This window comes from Sinocyclocheilus grahami, unplaced genomic scaffold, assembly GCF_001515645.1.
Source record: "Sinocyclocheilus grahami isolate Dianchi unplaced genomic scaffold, SAMN03320097.WGS_v1.1 scaffold45.1, whole genome shotgun sequence".
In the NCBI taxonomy this organism is placed as follows: Eukaryota; Metazoa; Chordata; class Actinopteri; order Cypriniformes; family Cyprinidae; genus Sinocyclocheilus; species Sinocyclocheilus grahami.
In genome coordinates this window covers 1,977,060-1,993,960 of record NW_015505224.1, presented here as the reverse complement: position 1 = coordinate 1,993,960, position 16,901 = coordinate 1,977,060, and the positions used below count along the sequence as shown (strand labels likewise).

The 16,901-nt window shown below is 36.2% G+C and overlaps 1 protein-coding gene across 2 annotated transcripts in view; it reads left to right on the top strand.

Annotated features, from left to right (window-relative positions):
• The first annotated feature begins 2,200 nt into the window (after positions 1-2,200).
• Positions 2,201-16,901, top strand: part of lzts2a (leucine zipper, putative tumor suppressor 2a) — a 53,485-nt gene continuing 38,784 nt past the window's right edge. Inside the window, exons 1-2 of one of the 2 annotated variants that reach the window (XM_016268414.1) lie at positions 2,201-2,212; positions 12,924-12,929. The gene's annotated coding sequence lies outside the window, so the exon portion shown is untranslated. Of the gene's footprint in view, positions 2,213-6,543; positions 6,550-12,923; positions 12,930-16,901 lie in introns of both variants that reach the window. The other variant, XM_016268415.1, reaches the window with a different exon arrangement.

The following is a 16,901-nucleotide window of genomic DNA, read 5'->3' as shown; positions in this document are numbered from 1 at the left end:
AAGTATAGAACATATAGCTTTGGGAGTCAATTTAAAAGTTATTTTTGAAGAACTTCCAAAGAGAAAGATATGTATGTATAAATATAAATTATTAATATTTGAGATGTCCTTAATCCCTCAGCAAAAAAATGTTTTCCTCCCAAGAGAAAACAGTTTTGTACGCTGTATATTCCTGGACTTCTATTGCACGTGTAATTGTGGGAAGTGGGGTTACTGTGAGCTCCATGTGGATAGAGTTTAGTGAACGCCTGTGGTGTTGTTCCCTCTTCAGCCCACTCCATCAGCTGACTCTCGTCCACTCTCCCTCTCTCTCATGTCTTTTCCCATTCCAAAATGAAAAGAAAATAGGGGTGTACCATAAATTGCCTGTATGAATGTTACCGCTGTGCAGATGATTCACATTTGTGTTTTTGTTCTGTCACTGTCATTCTGTTGCACTGCGGAAGCTTCTGTCATGAAAACAAATTCCTCGTATGTGTAAATATACCTGGCAATAAAGCTCATTCTGATTCTGATTCTAATTCTGAAGAAACTGCTCTTATTATTATTAATGTTAAAAAACAGTTGTGCTGTTCAGTATATTTTGTAAAAACCATGATATATTTTTTCAGAATTCATTGATGAATAGAAAGTTCAATAGAACATAACTTATTTGAAATTACATTTTTTTGTAACATTATAAATGTCTTTACTGTCACTTTTGATTAATTTACACTGTCCTTGCTGAATAAAAGTAACAATGTATCTACTATTTTAAAACAGCACCTGTAAGCTATTATCTGAATAAGACAATTGTAGTAAATACAGTTGTAAGCCTTATGTCACATTCAACAGTATTTTTTTGTGCCACTGTTCTGCACATATCATTTGTCCTAAGAGAGCAGTAATGGATTTCCCGTGGTCCGTGTAGAAAGAAATATGAGTCTACCTTAATAAAAAGGCACAAATGGATAGCATACATAAATATTTTGAGACATTTAATTTTCTCAACGCTTAGCTAAAACTTTAGTGTTGCTCTGCGACTATTTATCAATGTCATGACCACATTGAGCAGATAAATGCAAGGCTTTTTCTTTCTCACTTTGGTAGCGACGCCTAATAAACAAAAAGCCACAGAAGTTGAGATAATACCTGTTCATCATATAAATCTATCACGTTTTTTAGAAGACTTGGATTAAACCATTATTTTCATGTGGATTTCTTTTAGGATGACTATGAACTTTTCAAAGTGGCAAAGTTTTAAGTGAAAGTGAAGTGACGTGTGGCCAAGTATAGTGACCCGTACTCGGAATTTGTGCTCTGCATTTAACCAATCCAAGTGCACACACACAGTGTACACCCCCCCCCGAAGCAGTGGGCAACCAATGCTGCGGCGCCCGGGGAGCAGTTGGGGGTTTGGTCAGGGGTCTCACGTCAGTCGTGGTATTGAAGGTGGAGAGAGTGCTGGTTTTTCACTCCCCCCACCGACAATTCCTGCCGGACCTGAGACTCGAACCCGCGACCTTCTGATTGCCCTAATGGATAGAGTGGACTATCCTAAATGGACTGCCCTAATGACTACTTTAGTGTAATAGACTGAAACTTGGACAGAAGTTTCAATAAAAATATCTTTGGGTTTGGGTTTTGAAGATGAATGAAAGTCTTTTGGGATTGGAACGACATTAGGGTGAGTAAATGATTGGAACAAATGTCCACTGAATGCGAGCTGAAGTGAGAACCCAAGTGCAGTTTATTTGCAACAAAGACAAAACATAATCCAAAAAGACTTGACTTGACTTGACTCGAACAGACTTAACTTGGCATAAACAGACTCACCGAGAGAGCAGGGATACAACATCAATACTCGACAAAGAACAAAGGCAACATGAGGGCTATTTATAAGAACCAACCAATGAGAGACAAGACACATGACTAAGACAACCAATGAGAACATGACACATGAACCTAGGAACAAATCAAAACATAACACACAGACAAGGGAATCACATGACAAAGAACGTGACTGTGGCCAAACTACAAAATAAAAGACATGAAAACAATGAGTAAGAAACAAAACCCAAACCCCACGTTACAGTGATGAACTGTCTAACCCAAACCTGCTGTTGATTACCTTATCAGCATTCATTGCAAAATTGGTTTTTAGAACCTAATCATAATCAAAGGGATAATTTGTTTGATCTTTGTCATGTAGTATGACCTCCTCTTCATGCAGGTTAGATGCCTAAAGCAGGAGTCTGTCCTGAATGTGTGAACTTTAACCTGTTTGAAGCTCTCGGAGGAGAGTATGAGAAAATGAGTCGGGTTTAATTGGGCCTCACATTGCTTGTCATTGAGGCAGCAGCACGGAGAGGTGAACAAAACCAGGACGGCACATCTGGGAGACCAGCCAGCGGGGAGTGTGGTTGGTGTTCACCGGCCACTACAGGCCACTATGTGTACTGCTGCCAAATTAGTGCAGAATACTGAAGTTGTGTGTCAGTATTGATTTGAGAGGACTTCAGTTTATTTGGTTGACTCAGCATTTCCCTACAGAACCAAAGTACATACAGGATTTGGATCTCAATATCGCAGTACTGAGATCAGCTCATTTGCTTGACATTTTAATCTCATGTCAGGTGTATTTCTGATTCTTCATGATTTATGTGGAAAATAAGACTCATATTGTGACAAATTTGAGGGAAAATATTGAAGCAGTTTTGTTTGGCTATAAAATATTAGGCTGCCAGTCATTAACATTTTATCTGTATTAATCACACTGTTATAAATGCAGTTTCCGAGAAGCAGTCATTTGAGATGGATAGAAGCTGTCCTGACTCTTTTAATGGTGAAGCCGTTTCTTCTGTTCTTGTGCTGCATAGAAAAAAAAGGATTAGAGTCAGTTACGTAACTCCCCCCGGAGCCTCTCCTCACGCATGGCCGTCTGGAGCAGAATATCTAAATAATGATTTTGGGTTTATTTATGCTTAATTTGCACAGTCCTTTTTGTTTATTAATGCATCTGCCTTCTTTTCATGTTTGATGAGCTAAAATGAGAGAGGGGAGAAGAGAAAGAGGTAGTGATGGGGTATTTATAGAGTATCCTGCTGTGGGGCTGGCCGGTCTGTCTCAGTGAAGCATTGCGTCCTGTCAGACCCCATCAGATCTCCATATGGACTCTAGCTCACTCACATACACACAGAGCACTACAACTACATCACTCTTATTAAGACAATCAGCATTTTTAGCCAAAAACATGTCTTTTTACGAAGATAAACTGTATCCAACTGTAAGAAATAACTGTAAACTGTATCCAAAAATGTCAAAATAGTAAATGGACATAAAACATTCAGCATGTAATAATGAACAATATAATTTACAAACATTTTAAATTATTTATTGGTAACACTTTAGATTAGGGAACACATATTCACTATAAACTAAAAGTTTTCCCTCAATAAACTCCTAATTTGGCACTTATTAATAGTTAGTAAGGTAGTTGTTAAATTCAGGTATTGGGTAGGATTAGGGATGTAGAATATGGTCATGCAGAATATGTGCTTTATAAGCACTAATAAACAGCCAATATGTTAATAATAGGCATGCTAATAAGCAACTAGTTAATTATGAGAATTGGTTCTTATAATAAAGTGTTAACGATTTATTTGTTTATTGTATATTTTTATGTATTTACTTCATTTTATTAATTCATGATCCTAATATGTATTTTGCATCTCTTTAATTATTATTTATATATTATTATAGTATTGTTTCGATTTATATATTTTAAATTCGCTTTTATCTAAAAAATAGCTTTCATTTTCTTTTTTATAGTTTAAGTTTTTGGTTATTTTGTGATTTTGTGATTTTTGTTAGTTTTTATTTTTTTTATTTATTTTTTTATAATTTATTTTTATTTCAGTTTTAGTAATTTTTGTACTTTTTAATTCTAAGTTTTATTTTATTTTGTTTTATTTTTCAGTTTTATTTAAATCTACAAAAATGGTTTTATTCAACACTACCAATAACAATATTTTTCTCAAGCTGGATTTTTAATGGAAAACAAGGCATTTTGCCTGGTCATGAACAGTATGCACTACGGGTGGGGGGGAAAATCGATACAGCATAGTATCGCGATATTTTTCCGATACACGGACACCAAGTATCGATCTTTTATTATACTATTTGGTAGAATAATAAAATAAATTTCTTTACAATCCACTAGATGGTGGTGTTGAGTTTTTTTCTGGTGAGGTCAGCTGGGTCACCTTCAGCATGCAGTAAGTTTGTAAAATAAAGAGGGCGGCATTGCTGAAAGTTATCAGGAAAGCCCCGTCTGCGTTTAAATCGGATGTATGGATTTACGTCGGATTTGTAAACAAGGAGGGGATGTAAGTAGGGCTGCACCGAAAATATAGGCTACATATAATAATAATAATATATATGGCCAGCCGCGTCTCGCCCCGCCCCGCAGTGTTCAGTGCACATGTTTCACTCTCCTCGTCACTGCGAGGTTTGATTCTCCTCTCAATATTCCGATCTATGAATGTGCATTCTGCTTGTGTACCGCTCATGCTCATCGGAAAAGCAAAGTCCGCTCAAATAATGCGCTGACAGGACATTTCTATGCAGTATAGGACTACTTGTTCTGGTTTGCAGTAGCGCTACTGTGCTGTAGAGCTCTGCGCGGGACTGTTTTTTTAGTCCCGCTCCCGCAAGGTTCTATTCCGCACCCACCCGCTCCCGCTATATATTCACTCTTTGTTCACCCGCTGTCCGCTTATGCCGAGTTCACACTGCACGATTTTCAAACTCATCGGGTCAACGTGGTTTTCACACTGCATGACAGCTACAAGGAGAAAAAGAAAAACAGATTATGCAGGAGGGAGATGCAGGGAACAGGGATTGGGTGTTCTGCAAAGAGAGTTGGAGGTAAATAATTTTGCTGATGTAACTGTTATGCTGATGTTGTGGCTGGTCAAGCAAATGATTGTGCTTGTTCCTGTATGATATAATTGTTCGTATATCTATTAAAATACTGATATTCTGGTCTAACTCCTCCCTGAACTTCCCTCTGCCCTGTGTCTTGGTCTCTCATTGGCTGTAGGTCATCGCCTATGTGTTTTTCAGTCAGAACTCATTTCACACAGCTTGATTTTGAATCGCCAACAGCTCCTGATATTTAGCATGCCAAATAATTCGCGGGCGTCAGCGACGCGTCAGTGTCTTGTCAAGACTCTTGAATTTATTGACTTTGACTTGAATTTATATGAATTATCTTAAGCTGCTAAAATAATGCTACCCTCAGTGATGCTATGCTCTGCTATGCAATGCTCTGATAATAATAGCTTTGTAGGACTATACATTATTTGGATAATTAAGTCAAGTCAAGTCAAGTCACCTTTATTTATATAGCGCTTTTAACAATACAGATTGTGACAAAGCAACTGAACAGCATTAATTAGGAAAATAGTGTCAATAATGCAAAATGACAATAGTAAACACTCATTTTTCAGTTAAAGACAGTTCATCATTGAATTCAGTGATGTCAACATCCAGCTCAGTTCAGTTTAAATAATATCTTTGCAATTATGTCAACGATAACGCTGGAAATGAAGTGTCCCCAACTAAGCAAGCCAGAGGCGACAGCGGCAAGGAACCAAAACTCCATCAGTGACAGAATGGAGAAAAAACCTTGGGAGAAACCAGGCTCAGTCGGGGAGCCAGTTCTCCTCTGACCAGACGAACCAGCAGTACAGAAAAATCAATATAAGACGTAATAAAACAGACGATGAACAATATTAACAGCAATTATTATATGATGCAATCAAACTTATAGCAAAATGTGGTAGTTCTGTATGTTGTTTCAGGGTTGGCATCATCTGAGGTCCTCTGAGGGGTTGCATCATCTCTTCTCAGGTGTTCTGGATCCAGACTGAAGCTTGTGTAAATCCTAGTTACCACGGGATGTTAATCCCGTGGCAAAAGACAGAGAAACAAATACAAACATAATTAGCATAGCTGCTGTTCCAACCAAGCAAAAATGATTTGTGTAACCCAAACTAACGAATAATAATGTGCATTTGATTAGATATAACTGCAGTAAAAGATTATGACTGCAGTAAAAGATTATGAGATGCATTATTTGAATGCTTGGCCAAAGAGATGTGTCTTTAATCTAGATTTAAACAGAGAGAGTGTGTCTGAACCCCGAACGGTATCAGGAAGGCTATTCCAGAGTTTGGGAGCCAAATGCGAAAAAGCTCTACCTCCTTTAGTGGACTTTGATATCCTAGGTACTACCAAAAGTCCAGAATTTTGCGACCTTAGAGAGCGTGATGGATTGTAGCGTGGTAGAAGACTAGTTAGGTACGCAGGAGCTAACCCATTAAGGGCCTTATAGGCAAGTAATAATATTTTGTAACTGATACGGAACTTAACAGGTAGCCAGTGCAGAGACTGTAAAATTGGGGTAATATGATCATATTTTCTTGACCTGGTAAGGACTCTAGCCGCTGCATTTTGGACTACCTGTAGCTTGTTTATTGAAGATGCAGGACCATTCAGTCAAAGGTTCTTTAAAGAACCATCTCTTTCTTACCTTTTTATAATCTGAAGAACCTTCTTTCGCCACAAAGAACCCTTTGTGAAACAGAAAGGTTCTTCAGATGTTAAAGGTTCTTTATGGAACCATTTAGACAAAAAGGTTTTTCTATGGCATCGTGAAGCACCTTTATTTTTAAGAGTGTAGCACTACTGCAAACCGGAACAAGTAGTCCTATACTGCATAGAAATTTCCTGTCAGCGCGTTATTTGAGCGGACTTTGCTTTTCCGATGAGCATGAGCGGTACACAAGCGGAACGCACATTCATAGACCCTGGACCACAAAACCAGTCTTATGTAGCACGGGTATATTTGTAGCAATAGCCAAAAATACATTGTATGGGACAAAATTATTGATTTTTCTTTTATGCCAAAAATCATTAGGATATTAAGTAAAGATCATGTTCCATTAAGATATTTTGTAAATTTCCTACTGTAAATATATCAAAACTTAATTTTTGATTAGTAATATGCATGGCTAAGAACTTCATTTGGACAACTTTAATGGTGATTTTCTCAATATTTAGATTTTTTTGCACCCTCAGATTCCAGATTTTCAAATAGTTGTATCTAGGCCAAATATTGTCCTATTCTAACAAACCATACATCAATGGACAGCTTATTGGTGTCAAATTGATTTTTGTGGTCCAGGGTCATATGTTTTGCGACAATAAACAATCAGACAGCTGAGATTTGCCATTTAATATACTGTATATTGCTTTACATGAATGTACTGTATATATATATGCAGGTCAAGTGGGATGTACTATATATCCAGCCTTTAATAAATTGCTGAGTAGTTTACATTTTTCGACAAATGAATGTGCTTATAGTAGTTGTGTCATTTGTTATTATTGTCAATTAGTTAATTCAATGTTATCTGATGATATTGAGACTGATGAAAACTGAGGTTTTGTAACATATCTTATTGGACAGAGTTTTGCTCACTAGAAGAAAAGAAAGAAGGAATTTGAGAGAGCTGGATGGAGAGAGTGAGAATGGAGAGGCAGATGGAATTTGTGAGAAAATGACTTTAGGTTTATTTGACAGGCGGAGATCTTAAGAGAAGCTGCTCTTTTTTAACATTTTGAGTTCTGTTTCCTCATCAAGAATGATGTTGGAGGCTAACTGAGGAATTTCTGGAGCAGCTTAGAGGAAAAATCCTCCTAAATTGTGCACTCTTTTTCCACACAATTATTAAAAAATTGTATATGCCCTCATAATCCATCCTATAGAGAGGTCAATATTCTTACAATGGAATTGTTTGGTCTTTATTTATCAATTTGACTACTAATAAAAACTTTACCACTAATCTTTACCTCTGAAGTTCTAGTCTCTCATTCTCAGTTATCTTCCCTCTTGTTGTCTGAGGCTGAACTGCTATTTTTGCTAGTATTTAAGAACCTGAATCCATTTGGAGCGCTAATGAATGGCGAGAGGTGCTGAGTAAATCTAAAAGTACTATTTATGGGAATTTGTACTGAATATTTATATTCGTAAGCAATTACATTTCAAAGGAAAAATAGTGTCTGTGAGTCTTAGAGCCTTAGATTGTTAAGAAACTTGTTGTGATTAAATAAATGCTTTGCAGGGTTTTTGCAGCAAAGATACTTTAAAGGGGTCATATGATGTTGCTAAAAAGAACATTATTTTGTGTATTTGGTGTAATGAAATGTGTTTATGCGGTTTAAGGTTCAAAAAACATATTATTTTCCACATACTCTACATGCCTCTTTTGGAAGGCCAAACAAAGTAGTTTCGTCTTCGCCACAGCGTCTTCACGACATGGCGGCGGCGACAACAATACTACAGCGAGAATAAAAGCTACGCCTTCTTTCTTTGTGTGAACATTTGGGCGGTGCTATGCAAATCTTCCCACACAGTGACGTAGACATGTGGGGGCGTGTTAGAACGAGCCGTTTTAGGTAGGCGTGGTTGACTCTTAAGTTTTATAAAGAATATCTCTTTGGATTTGAGACTTTAGTCTTTGCAACTTTACAGATCTTCTTTATGCACCAAGAGCTTGTAACACTTCAAAGAGAAAGGAAAAATTGAAATCGCATCATATGACCACTTTAAATGAGAAAAGTATTTTTTCTTGATTTCTTTATGCTCTCAAGCTACTTTTTAGTTCTTGAGTAAAATTAAATGTGAAAGTTTTGTTTCAGGCAAAGTTATTATTAACTAAAACTAGTCATACACATAAAACATTTTCATTACTTAAAATTAAATAAACTTCACCTGAAATAAAATAAAATATAAAAAACTTGGACTTACTTATCAAGGCAATATTTCTAATTTTCATCTAGGTCAACTTTCATTTAGTTTATCTGTAACTACTCAAATAATTACAAGTAAAACTGAAATTAAAATGTATAAAGAAAATATGAAGACATACTTTAAAAAACAAACAAACACAGAAACCTTTAGAACTAAAACAATCAAAACACACAACAAAATTACTAAAACAAATTAAAATATAAATGGAAATACAAAAACTAATTAAAAGCGTTGAGAAAAACTGTAATAGTTTCAATTCTAAAATACCTGATTTCAGGCAAAATTCGATTTGTAATTAAGTCAATTTTGATAAACTTTTATTAAAGGTTTTAATAAAACGCAAGCATATTTTATACTCTATAGTATGTCATGATGATTATGTAATATATTGTCAACACAATTTTTTTGTCATATTATTGTTTTCTGTTCTCTTGTGTCCTGTTAATCCAGTGTATTTGTCTTGTGTGTATTTGCCTCATGTTTTTTGTGAAAGTCAGCACTTCAAGATGCATAAAATATAATCACTTAGTGTTTTTTCTTGCTGTTACATATTTGATCTGTACCATTCTTTCACAGAGTCTCTTAAAACACATTGTTCTCTCACAGGGAGAACGTGAGCTTTGTGGGGTTGTTCTGGCTCGAGTGTTGTCTTCCACCAAATCAAACTGAAAAAAAAAATCTGAAAATTGAAGCAGCAAATCATCTTTTATGTATGTGTGCTTGCACAATGAACACAGTGGAAACTAGGACAGACAGCAGAGCATTAGGACAACAAAGCTGCTTTTACTTTCCTGGAAAACAATTCTAGACACAAAATAAAAAAAATCTGAGATTTACTGCTTTTACTTATCATGCAGGATATAGGGTTACAATTGCATTACGAAATACTGAGATATTTTTATTCTTGTTGTTTTGAGACTACAAATAGTCCTGAGTGAGCAGAACAGAGAGATGAGAAATCTCTCAGTTGGTGTTATAAGACGATTATGTAACACTCTCTCAGGCAGCTGTGTCCTCCATGCTTAAATCGTGGCTGTCTTGGGACTTAATGTGTGGTGTCTCTGCAGTGATCATGTTAAAAATGAAAAGACAGAGACAGAAGACAGAAAAGTACTATGGTGGACGCCTCCATGGTCACATGCAGTCCCTTAGGAACTCAAGTATAACTGCAGATTTACAACAGTGAGAAACAGCGTTTGACACTGAGAGTCATATTAGAGGTTTGTAACTAAGCATCCTAAACACAGAAACGGCAGATGTGCGCTTGAGCGCTGAGCATCACTCACATCAGAGCTGAGCTCTTGTGTGTCCTTGAGTCGTCTCTGAGATGATTGAAGACGCTGCGTGACTTTGACACCACTGTGCTGCTGTTAGACCCATTACAGCCGCCTAATAACACAGCCGTGGAGATTAACGGCATTAATCAACTGCTGTGGGCCGGTTGGTTACTGACACTGACAATCTAAAGTACGTCTGTAGAAAATAGTACAGCTTGCTGCTGTCATAATCCAGAGTTTCAGATGAGAATTGTAAGCCTTTGAATGTGAGTCTGTGTGTTTCTGGGTTTTTGAGTAGAAAATACTATATATACTGTATATATCATTCCTGTGATATCAAAGCAGAATTTTTAGCGTCATTACTGCAGTTTTCATGGGGTGGGTGATATGACCAAAATCTTATATCACAATATGTGTAATTTTATTTTAAGGTAATGATATATATCACGATATAGCTATTTTTGCTTTAAATAAGGGCTTTATGATATCAAATTTTTGATACCATAGAAATTTCATAATTCTTTTTACCAGTGTCAGTATCACAAAAAACTACTACTAGCCTAAATTAAAAAAACTAAACAAAAAACTCAAGCTCAATGAAGACAAGTCAGTGATTAAATAAGAATAAGAATCTAATTACAAGCAATAGGACAAAAAAAAAATACAGTAGAACAAATAAATAAGAATTGCTACATACATTGTATAAAGTAATCAAATGTATAAAAACACTGCTTATTCTTCACTGTGTAAATTAAATATATATATATTTCTTCTTATTTTAGTTGCTCACTAAAATGATTTAGTCAAGAGCAGTGAGAGATTTTCTCTCTTTTGTTGTTTGATTAACATTAATGATAGACAGCATGAATATTAGACTGCTGTCACTTTAAGAGCTGCCTGGTCTAATATAGTGTTACACATGTGTTTTCTTTCTCAACTGTTTGCTTTCACTTAACACTTGATGGGCATTTTGACATATACAGTGTGTGTACTTAACCATTCAAGGCCTATAAAGTGGCAAAAATAACTCAGTTCAATACTCCCACGCTCTGTGAGCACCATCTTCAGGTGCGCACGCCTCTCTGAAGCTCTCAGAAACTCGCTGCGAAACACTTAGAAACAGCGTTTCTACAGCATAAAATCACTTGTTTTTAAACCACAATGCTTAAAAACATGTGCATACAATATGTTTCGTGAACACGTAGCACAGCAACGTCACATGAGCGTGTAACCGCGTTAGAGACGATAGTCAACTGGTTTATCATGTCTACTGGTATGTCGCCCACCCCTATTTGCTATACGTTAACAGTATTTGCATGCAGCAGGAAGTGTAGCACACTCATATGAAGTAAAGAAGAAAAGGAAGATCTGTATCTTGAAAACTAGTACAGAAGGAAAGATATTTAGTAAATAATATTTTAGATTTCATTATTTTTCTTTGCATAGGAAAGTATATCATATATCATACATTATATGGGTTTAGATGAGTTGGAATTTAGTGCACAAGTTGTTTTACTGTTATGTTTTTGTCCTTTTTGGAGCTTGACAGCTTTAAAGATGAAAACACTATAGCATATTTATTAGAGAACTTATGGAAATAATATACTTTAAAAGAATACACTGTATTTAAGTGTGAACTGAATGTAATGTTTTTGGACATTTAATTGTATATGAATGGAAATGAAATGAAAACAATTTAAATTTAAATTTATTTTAATTGCAATTAGTTGAACTTAAACTTAAGTCAGACTTAAGGACAACTTTATGTGTAATTAAATTTTTACTTCTATTGTCTTTGAAATATGGTTATACTGTACTGCTGAATGTACTGACAAGCATTTATGGTAAACTGAAATACTTTAAATTATAATCAAGCACTTTACATGTGAATTATTATGTTAGTCAACACATCAAAATAAATGTACTTCTTTAAAGGATAACAAAAAAATTATTAAAACATGTAAATGTATTTACAAATTAAAATGTATTAAAAATTTATTTTTAATCTGATATTAATACAAAGTACACTTTAAAAAGTGTTAAAGGGGTCATATTTCTCCTCTATGCCCCGCCTTTGTCATTTCTTTCTCAACTGTTTGCTTTCACTTAACACTTGATGGGCATTTTGACATATACAGTGTGTGTACTTAACCATTCAAGGCCTATAAAGTGGCAAAAATAACTCAGTTCAATACTCCCACGCTCTGTGAGCACCATCTTCAGGTGCGCACGCCTCTCTGAAGCTCTCAGAAACTCGCTGCGAAACACTTAGAAACAGCGTTTCTACAGCATAAAATCACTTGTTTTTAAACCACAATGCTTAAAAACATGTGCATACAATATGTTTCGTGAACACGTAGCACAGCAACGTCACATGAGCGTGTAACCGCGTTAGAGACGATAGTCAACTGGTTTATCATGTCTACTGGTATGTCGCCCACCCCAGAAATCATTCTAATATGCTGATTTGCTCCTCAAGAAACATTTATTATTATTATTATTAATGTTAAAAACAGTTGTGCTGCTTAATATTTTAGTGGAAACCACATAAATGGGAAACCATATATGGGACAAGACAGTAAAGAGTATTGACAGGAAGCATTGAACTCGGGCCGCCCAAAGCTGTGTTCGGAAAAGGGTTCTTGTGAAAGGACTTTGAGAAGAGGTCTTGATTAGAGAATATAGGAGGATACAGTCAGAAGGCAAAGTAGGTGAATTGGAATGGGTTCAGACACTTTTAAGCTTATGAGAGCATCCTGTCCCTGAACCAAATTGCAAGGCTGCAGTCAGAGGTCAGCAAATGTGGCTCAGTTGTTAGTTTTATGAAAATTAAAACGCTAATACCATCCCAAAGCTCAGAAACAGTGCGAGTTGGACAGTAATCCGATTCTCCGTGACAGAAATAAAAAAACAGCACAAATCCACAGTTGAGTTTTTCCTCATACCTGAAATAGGTTCTGTTTGGTCTTTCTCTTATTAGGGAATATCAACTTTTTCCACCCACATACCTTGCTTAAAATGATTCTGTTTTGCATTATTTTCTATTTTAATTTCTCAAATAATAAATTAATAATTATCTTTTGGACCCCTGCTGTATGTCTTATTTTCCTATCCTGTCATTCAAAAGTTTAGGGTCAGTATGTATGTATGTAGGTATTTATTTGTTTGTTTATGGTTAAGAAATTAATATCTCATTCAGCAAGGATAAAAAAAATATCCACATAAATATTAATTAGAACAATAGTTTCTTGAGAGGCAAATCAGCATATTAACTAATTTCTGAAGGATCATGTGACACTGAAGTAACGGAGTAATAATGCTGAAAATTCAGCTTTGCATCACAGGAATAAATTACATTTGAAAATATTTGAAATAGAAAATAGTTATTTTAAATGAATATATTTTACAATATTACTGTATACAGGCATTTGTTGCATCCAGTGGTGACATAATTACAGATTATAATGATTTATACTGTCTTTTTACGCGTTGTGTTGCATCGTGCCGTGCCGCGTTAACATAAAACCATGTCTACATTTGTGATGGGAGAAATGACAAACAACAAGCGCTACTCTACACTGCTCAAAACTCGCGTTTGAATCGTCAGGCTGCTTAATATTTTAGTGGAAACCACATAAATGGGAAACCATATATGGGACAAGACAGTAAAGAGTATTGACAGGAAGCATTGAACTCGGGCCGCCCAAAGCTGTGTTCGGAAAAGGGTTCTTGTGAAAGGACTTTGAGAAGAGGTCTTGATTAGAGAATATAGGAGGATACAGTCAGAAGGCAAAGTAGGTGAATTGGAATGGGTTCAGACACTTTTAAGCTTATGAGAGCATCCTGTCCCTGAACCAAATTGCAAGGCTGCAGTCAGAGGTCAGCAAATGTGGCTCAGTTGTTAGTTTTATGAAAATTAAAACGCTAATACCATCCCAAAGCTCAGAAACAGTGCGAGTTGGACAGTAATCCGATTCTCCGTGACAGAAATAAAAAAACAGCACAAATCCACAGTTGAGTTTTTCCTCATACCTGAAATAGGTTCTGTTTGGTCTTTCTCTTATTAGGGAATATCAACTTTTTCCACCCACATACCTTGCTTAAAATGATTCTGTTTTGCATTATTTTCTATTTTAATTTCTCAAATAATAAATTAATAATTATCTTTTGGACCCCTGCTGTATGTCTTATTTTCCTATCCTGTCATTCAAAAGTTTAGGGTCAGTATGTATGTATGTAGGTATTTATTTGTTTGTTTATGGTTAAGAAATTAATATCTCATTCAGCAAGGATAAAAAAAATATCCACATAAATATTAATTAGAACAATAGTTTCTTGAGAGGCAAATCAGCATATTAACTAATTTCTGAAGGATCATGTGACACTGAAGTAACGGAGTAATAATGCTGAAAATTCAGCTTTGCATCACAGGAATAAATTACATTTGAAAATATTTGAAATAGAAAATAGTTATTTTAAATGAATATATTTTACAATATTACTGTATACTGTACTTTTTACTGTATTGAACCACTTTTTTATCCAGTAACTGAAGAAAGTTTTATAACTAGTGGCAGTCTGGACTCATTAGAGTTCATAATCCTCAGATCAGCATTAATTGAGGCCAGTCTGTGACCCCAGGCCGCTTCTCACCATGTGGAGGTGTCCCATAACCCCTCACAGCTCCCAGTTCATGAATTAAGAGGTCAAAGCGAGTTAGTCAGCGTCTGTGTTGTGGTGCACGGCTGGCCTTGCATTGTCCTGCTGTGTATCCTTACGCGTGGTTCTCAGGGATGGGAAAATTATGGTAGAGATAGAGCTGTGTCCTAGTCTGGAAGGAGGGATGAAGGGGTCAGAGAGGAGGTAGTGGTGGAGGAGTGAAGTGGATTGATGCCGCTCCGTCCTCGAGTCTCTGACGCTTGGCCCTCGCCATCTGTCACCCTGCAGGCTGTCTCTCTTTCTTGCTGGGCCCAGAATGGGTTAGATACACATTTACCTCATCTAACAGTACATTTGCCTACGGGAGCAGGTGAGGAACAGCCAGACACTGTAAGGTTAATGGGGAGAATGTAAAGAGGATAGTTCACCCACAAATGAAAATTGTCATCATTTACAGAGTGCTTAGTGAAACACATTATATTTTTCTTTTGCATAGAACTCATACGGAGTTCTCTACAGTAGCAAAATTTCCACACTCTTACATATAATAAAAGTGGACAGCAACCAGTAGCTGTCAAGCTCCAAAAAAGGACAAAAAAATTCAAATGTACCATCTGCTATTTGCTATACGTTAACAGTATTTGCATGCAGCAGGAAGTGTAGCACACTCATATGAAGTAAAGAAGAAAAGGAAGATCTGTATCTTGAAAACTTTACAGAACTTCTTTGTGCACCAAGAGCTTGTAACACTTCAAAGAGAAAGGAAAAATTGAAATATGAAAAAAATATGACCCCTTTAAGAAACATTAAAGTGTCTCTCTTTACTGTAAGTACACTTACTGTAAGTGTTATTTTATTTAATTAATATTGTATTATTTGCAAGTGCATGTTTTGGAAAATATGCTTTTAAGATATGAGCACATTCAGTTCAATTAAGCGCTCTTTTTTTCCATAGGGATTGAGCACCATTGCACCACAGCTGACCTTTGTTAAACTGTCTCCTGTCAGTCACATCCTCTGTATCTTGTATCAGTTCAGGAAGTAATTTTATTGCGCTTTTATTGTCAAGAACTAGAGCCTGTTTTCCAGATGGAAATGAATCTGCTTGAACGATAATAGAGCAACTTGACACCAAAGAGCTGGTCCAATTAACAGGCATACGTTTATCGCCGACAGGCCAGTTGAGGTCATGGCAAAATCAATGGGCCATATTGTATCAGTTTGCAGACAGTGGCTCTGTGATTAATTACTGCACAATGTGTTTATGTTTCTGTGTGGCCGATAAGAGAGAGCAGGAGCATATGAGTCAGAATGAAAGTTATTTAAGAATCCATTAAACATTATAGTGTTCTGTACAGAAAAATTTCAGTAGCATGACAGTGGTTCAGCTGTTTTCAAAAGTCTCATTGTGTTGCGCACACAAATAATCAAACACACTCTCCTCCACTATTCTCTCTCGTGATGTGTTTAGGTCTTATGTTTTATAGCAAAATATTTAGTTCAACATTGATAATAATAAGAAATGTTTCTTGAGCAGCAAATCAGCATATTAGAATAATTTCTTGTGACTCTGAAGACGGGAGTAATTCAGTAAAATTCAGCTTTGCCATCACAGGAACTTTATTTATTTATTTTTATTTTTTCAAATAATGCCACAAAGTGTTATTTTTGTTATGTTTAACTGTCTTAGTCCTCCATTCACCCCCTTTATTTTCCCAGTCGCTCCCCCTTTCTGTGAAGCAGACAGGCTCAGGCACGTGTGATCCACCGTTTCCCCTCTCCTCTCCACGTGTGTCACGCAGTTGAATGTATGTGTGTGTTAGTGTGTGTTTGTGCATGGCTGGCAGCCCATGTAGATGTGACCCACTTTAGAAGGGGTAGCACACACTATATGAGACTGTCGATAACTGAAGAGAAGAGATAACCATAGACACATTCCTCTCTAATCTCCACTTCATTCTTCACTGGTTTTATTAAAACCAGAGTAAACAATTAACTAGCATTCCTGCTTAAGTGTATAAGGGTAGAGAGAGGACTGTCCCTGCAGATTCAACCGTAGAGGACTATGGGTAAACCCAGTGGTGATATCTCATATCCCTCTGTGC